The sequence below is a fragment of the Ursus arctos genome, unplaced genomic scaffold, assembly GCF_023065955.2.
Source record: "Ursus arctos isolate Adak ecotype North America unplaced genomic scaffold, UrsArc2.0 scaffold_34, whole genome shotgun sequence".
Taxonomy (NCBI): domain Eukaryota; kingdom Metazoa; phylum Chordata; class Mammalia; order Carnivora; family Ursidae; genus Ursus; species Ursus arctos.
Window position 1 is genome coordinate 4,439,159 of NW_026623030.1, and position 7,418 is coordinate 4,446,576.

Consider the following 7,418-nt stretch of genomic DNA (forward strand, 5'->3'; position numbering starts at 1 on the left):
GTATGAACCTGTGCAGGGGGCTGGAGGCCAACTTCCCTCCACTGCAGAGCCCAGCTCTGTACCCCGAGGATGGCCTGTGTCACTGCCCTCCTTGGGCTGGTTGCTTGGCACCTGTTGGCTGCCAGGCTATGGAGAGGGCCAGAGCTGGGTTCTTCCTGTCTTCTACCTGGGGCTCCAAGGGCCCAGTTGGGTGGAGTCCCTCTTTATCCCTTGGGAAAATAGTAAACTGTGGTTAGGATGTGGTTAGTGATTAGTCAGGCCTGTTTAAAGGCAGATGTCCATGTCTCCTAGATGCAAGCCACAGTCTGTCCAGGGCCTGCAAGTCCAACTACCCAGCCCAGCCTGGTCTGGCCCGGCCACACTGTGGCCTCACAGAACACCCGGCCCCCCAGGACCACCCTCACTCAGCTCTGCTTTCAACTCTGCCCACATTTTGTGCTCCCCACAACTCCCCCCCACCCCCATAGAACACCTGCTCCCCGATGCTCTTCATGACAGAAGAGGACCTGGTACAGTGTAGTTTCACAATAAATACACATCAAGTGAACAAATATACAGAGTTCATTTGTAAGACATCTGGCTGAGCTCAGCTACATTAGGGTTGAGTCATTTCTGCTGAGATGATCGCTCTTTAGATTTTGTCTAGAGAGCATTATGAACATTGGATATTTAGAAATATTTAGATATTTTCTCCAAGGAGGAAAAAAGGGAGGAAGCTTCTTTTTAAAAACAACTTTGTTATAGAAAAAATAAATATATGCACAGGCAGAATAGCATATTGACTGCCCATGACCCAGCCCCGGCCCTAACAGGTCCCAGTTGACACCCATCCTGTTTCATCCAGCCCCCCGTCCCCACTCCTGGATTAATTAGAAGCAAACCACAGATATGCCGTCCTTAAGTATTTCAGTTTGTGTCCAAAAGGAGGCTTCCAGAAGGAAAGCCTGAGGGAGAGATGAACTGCTATTCTCATATTCCGCTGGCCCAGTAGGATGGTGCCCAGCACGCTGTGTGACCCACCCTGAGTGGGTGTATGTGCTGTTTGCATGACATCCAAAAGAGGCAAGCCTGGCTTTAGCCACTGCACAGGTGTCCCCATGATCATTTCCTTCCTGTGCTGGTCAGGGACACCATCACCAGCTCAAAAACTCTGAGGGGTTTTCCTTTTTTCCATTTCCTTTCATGGTTTTAAAACAGGAAGAGCGGTACCTCGATCTGATAACTTCATTTACTATCAGAGTTGGTGCCACATATTTATAAGAAAGTGTGGTCAGAGTCATGAATATCATTAATTTGAGAAATGCTAATGTTCCAGTAGGATAGGAAGAAACAGATTTTGTTCTTTTTTTTTTTTTAAGATTTTATTTATTTATTCAACAGAGATAGAGACAGCCAGCGAGAGAGGGAACACAAGCAAGGGGAGTGGGAGAGGAAGAAGCAGGCTCACAGCGGAGGAGCCTGATGTGGGGCTCGATCCCATAACGCCAGGATCACGCCCTGAGCCGAAGGCAGACGCTTAACCACTGTGCCACCCAGGCGCCCTCAGATTTTGTTCTTAGGTTATGTACAAGTTGTTTTCTGCCACATTGCTAAACGTGGATTCTTACATGAATGATGAAGAGAAATGTAACTCTCATATTTCTACACATTGAATCACTTCAGTGGAATGTCAATAATTGTTAAAAATTGTGGTGCTGTGGGGCGCCTGGGTGGCTCAGTTGTTAAGCGTCTGCTTTCGGCTCAGTGCATGATCCCAGGGTCCTGGGATCGAGCCCTGCATCGGGCTCCCTGCTCAGTGGGAAGCCTGCTTCTTCCTCTACCACTCCCCCTGCTTGTGTTCCCTCTCTCACTGGCTGTCTCTCTCTCTCTCTCTCTCTGTCAAATAAATAAATTAAAAAATCTTTTTAAAAAATTGTGTTGAATGGAAGAAAAAATGTGGCTTTGGATATGACATCATTTTTTTCTTTCAGCTTCTGATGCTCAAAATAAAACATCTCTCAGCAAAACCAAGATAAGGAGTGTTTAAAAAAACCAGAATGTTACTCAACAACAAAAAACCAAGCAGCCCGATTGAAAAATAGATAAAGACTTGAACAGGCCTCCCTCCAAAGAAGACATACAAGTGTCCAATAAGCACATGGAAAATGCTCATCACTAGTCATTAGGGAAATGCAAATCAAAACTATGATGAGATTATCACCTCACACCCCTTTAGAATGGCTACTATCAAAACAAAAAAATAACAAGTGTTCAGAGGATGTGGAGAAATTGGAACCCTTGTGCATTGCTGGTGGAAATGTAACATGGAAAACAGTTTGGCAGTTCCTTGAAAAGTTAGACATAGGATTACCATATGACCCAGCCATTCCACTCTTAGGTATTTACTGAAAAGAATTGAAAGCAGGACTCAAATAGATACTCGTACACCATGTTAATAGCAGCATCATTTACAATAGCCAAAAGGTGGAAACAACCCAAATATCCATCAGCAGATGAATGGATGAACAAAATGTGGTTTATACGTATGATGGAATTCAGCCATAAAAGAGGAAGGAAATTCTGACACTTGCCACAACATGGATAAACCTTGAATGCATTATGCTAAGTGAACTAGAGTAGTCAAATTCATAGAGACAGAAAGTAGAATGGTGGTTGTCAGGGGCTGGGGGAAGAGGGGGTGGGGATTTATTGTTTAAACGGTAGAGAGTTTCAGTTTGGGAAGATGAGAAATTTCTGGATATGGATGGTGGTGATGGTTGCCCGATAACATATACATATTTAATGCCACTGGATATACACTTTAAAAAAAGGCAAAGTGGTGGAGTAAGATAGATCATGCAAATGTGAATTTTATGGGACTACTGGAGTGTTTATAGTAATATCTGACAAAGTAGATTTCAGAGCAAGGACCATTACTAGAGAAGAGAGACAGATTTCATACCTGTAAGGGGTCAACTCACCAAGAAGACATAATTATTTTAAATATATATATATATATACCCAATATAGAGCTTCAAAATACATGAAGCAAAAACTGACCAAACTACAAGGATGAGTAGAGAAATGCACACTCATGGTGAGAGATTTCAACACTTTCAGTAAATGATAGAACAAGTAGGCAGAAAACCAGTTTAAGGATACAGAATACAGACTACCTGAGCAACCATTTTAAACAATTTGACTTAATTGACATAGTATGTTCTCTGACCGTAACAAAAATTAGAGATCAATAACAGAAGGACACAAAACCATAAATACCTGGAAATTAATACATTTTCAAATAACCCATAAGTTAAAGAAGTCACAAAGTAGATTAGAAGATATTTTGAATTGAATGATGATGAAAAAATAATAAAATTTGTGCCGCTAAAGCAGTATTTAGAGGGAAACAACTTTAAACTTTTGTAGTAGGTAGAAAGAAATGTCTTAGAAACCATGATCTAAGCCTCATATTTAAGAAGCTTAATAGAGAGAGAGAGAGAGAGAGAGAGCAAATTAAACCCAAAATAGAAGAAAATAGTAAAGAACCAAAACCAGTGAAACAAAACAGACAAACAGTAGGTAAAAAATCAGTGAAATCAATAGCTCGTTCTTTAAAAGAACAATACAACTGAGAAACCTCTAGTTAGATTGATTAAGGAGAAAAGAGAGAAACACAAGTTAGCAATATAGGCAATGACACAGGAAAAAAAGATTCCACAAACACTAAAAGGGAAATAGGAGAACATTATAAACAACCTATACTAATCCAAAAACTTGGATAAAACAATCTACCTTACATACTCCAATTACCAAAATGGACTCAAGAGGAATGAAATAATCTGAGTAGCGCTACAGGAACTAAAGAAATTAAATTTGTATTAAAAAAACCTTCCCACAAGGAAAACTCCAAACCCATGTGGCTTCAATGGCGAGCTTTACCCAACATTTATGGAAGAAATAGTGCCAATCTTACCCATAATCTTTGAGAGAACAAAGGAAGAGGGAATACTCTCCAACTCACACCACGAAGCCAGCACCTCCCTAATACCAAAACCTGACAAAGATATCAGAAGAAATCTACTGGCTGGTATCTCTCAGTAAATAGACATTAAAATTCTTTCAAAATATTAGCCAGTTGAATCCAGCAACATAAAAAAGACTATAAACCATGGACAAGTGGAGTTTATCCCAGTAATGCAAGAGTGATTTAACATTAAAAAATCAATGTGATTTACTATATTAGCAAACTAAAAAAAAAAAAAAAAAGATCATCCCAATAGTTGCAAAGTGGGGAGGGCATTGGCAGAATCCAATACCTGTTCATGATAAAAAATAAAATAAAAAAATCTCTCAGTAAACCAAGAAGGGAAGAGAATTTCATAACCTCATACAGGACAAATACTAAAAACCTAGAGCTAATATCATAGGACAGAAAGAATACTTCCTCCTGAAGTCAGTAACAAGACAAGGGTGTCTGTTCTTGCTATTTTTATTCAACACTTTAGTGGCAATGCTAGCCAGCTGAATAAGACAAGAAAAAGAAAAGCATATAAATTGGAAAGGAGTAAAACTATCTTTATTCACAGACAACATATCCATCTTAGACAGGATGTGATCATGTACCATGAAAACTCCAAGGACTCCACAAAAAAAGCTACTAGAATTAATAAGTGAATTTAGCATAGTCACAGGATACAAAATTAATACTCAAGAATCAGTTGTTTCTTCAAATGCTGGCAATAAGCAATTGAAGTTGAAATTTTAAGAAATACCATTTACAATACCATCAAAAACCACAAACATTTAGGGAGAAATATAACAGAGGTATGCAAGAGAGGAATGCTAAAAATTACAAAACATTACTGAGAGAAATTTAAAAAGACTTAAATAAATGGAAAGATATGCCAAGTTCATGAATGAGAAAACTTACTATTGTTAAATTTCTAACTTCCCCCATATTAATCGGTAGATTCAATGCAATCCCAAATAAAAATCCCAGCAGCTTTTATGTAAAAAATGTCAAGTTCATTCTAAAATGTATGGGGAAATGCAAAGAACTGAAGCCAAATTTTTTTAATCAAAATAATTTTGAAAATTAAAAACAGGGGCGCCTGGGTGGCACAGCGGTTAAGCGTCTGCCTTCGGCTCAGGGCGTGATCCCGGGTTATGGGATCGAGCCCCACATCAGGCTCCTCCGCTATGAGCCTGCTTCTTCCTCTCCCACTCCCCCTGCTTGTGTTCCCTCTCTCGCTGGCTGTCTCTATCTCTGTCAAATAAATAAATAAAATCTTAAAAAAAAAAAAAAGAAAATTAAAAACAAAGTTGTAAAACTTACACTATCTTGTTTCAAAACTCACTACAAAGTTATAATCATCAAGGCAGTGTGGTACTGGCATTAAGGTAGACATATAGATCAGTGAAACAGAAAAGTCCAGAAATAAACTCACAGATACATAGTCAATTGATTTTGACAAAGTTGCCAAGGGAATCCAATGGGGGAAAGGATAGTTTTTTCCAACAATTGGTGCTGGGACTATTGGATATCCACATGGGAGGAAATGAACCTTGATCCTTGTCTGATAAAATATACAAAAATTAACCAAATGGATTGTAAACCTAAATGTAAAAGTTAACATTATAAAACTTAAGAAAACATGGAAGACAGTATTTGCCACCTTGGCAGATTTCTTAGGAAATGAAAAAGCATAAACCATAAAGGAAAAAATGATTAATTGAACTTTATCAAAATGAAAAACTTCTTTTAAAAGCACCTTTAAGAAAAGGAAAAGATGAGCCAAAAACTATATTTGACAAAGGGCTTTTATAAAGAATATACATGAGGAACTTGTAACACAAAAGTCAGAAGACAAAGAAAACTTCATTATGAATTAAAAGATTTGAGCAGATGTTTTACAGAAGCTATACCAGTGGCCAATGAGCACATGAAAAGATGTTTAATATCTCTAGTTATAAGGGAAATATAAATTAAAATCACAACAAGGGGGCGCCTGGGTGGCTCAGTCGTTGGGCGTCTGCCTTCGGCTCAGGGAGTGATCCCAGGACCCTGGGATCAAGCCCCGCATTGGGCTCCCTTCTCTCCCGGGAGCCTGCTTCTTCCTCTCCCACTCCCCCTGCTTGTGTTCCCTCTCTCACTGGCTGCCTCTCTCTCTCTGTCTAATAAATAAATAAAATCTTTAAAAAAATCACAACGAGGCAGCACTAGATATCCATTGGAATGACCAAAATTTAAAAGACCAACCATATCAAGTGTTGCCAAGGAGATATACATTACTGTTGAGAGTGAAAAATGGTATGATTGGAAAAGCAGGGCAGTTTTCTTATCTCTTAAACATTTATGTGCTGTTTACAACCCAGTGATTCCACTGCTAGATAATACACAATAGAAAACATATGCAAAGATTCAGACAGGAATGTTCACAAGCAGTTTTGTTTAATAATAGCCCAAAACTGAAAACAATTTAAATGTCCATCAACATATGATAAACAATTGTGGCATAGTCATGCAGTGGAATGCTGAGAGCAATAAACCATAGAAGATGCCACAGATGGATGAATCTCACAGACATTATGTTGAGTAAAAGAAGTCAGACCAAAAAAAACGTACAGACGGTGTGGTTCCATTTATAGAAACCTCTAGAAAGGACAAATCTAAACTGGAAGGACAGGAAACAGGTCAGTGGTTCCCCTGGGCCTGGTGTGGAGGGTGAGGGGATTGACCAGAAAGAGTCACAAGGGAACTTTTTGGGTGTTGGGAATGTTCTGTCTTGATTGTGACAGTGGCTACTTACACAGGCATGCACACTTGTCAGAACTCATTAAACTCACTTACTAAGTGCATTTTATTGTGTGTAGATGATACCTTGATAAAGCTGATTCACAAAAATCCTTCATGTAACTGAGGTTAAAAAAAAAACTACTGATGTACAGTATACCTACTCTATATTTTCTTTTTAAGATTTTATTTATTTATTTGACAGAGCTCACAAGTAGGCAGAGCAGCAGGCAGAGGGAGAGGAAGAAGGGCTTGATCCCAGGACCCTGGGATCATGACCTGAGCCGAAGGCAGATGCTTAACTGACTGAGCCACCCAGGCGCCCCCCTACACTGAATTTTCTAAAATAACCACAGTTTATATGAAGAAGAAGAAGAAGAAGAAGAAGAAGAAGAAGAAGAAGAAGAAGAAGAAGAAGAAGAATGGTTCATAAAGATTGCTACCATTTTTAAAGGATCTATTTACCCATATGCTTGTCCATGTCGATCAGTGCACACAATCTTCTTGTAAAGACCCATGGTTGCCCCTGGTGATGGGGGATAAGTGGAGTAGGAGAGACACTTGAAATTTTCATCATGTGCATTGGTTTCCTAACAGAAACCAAAACTTGTGATCGATCTGTAATTGATCACACCAGAAAAGG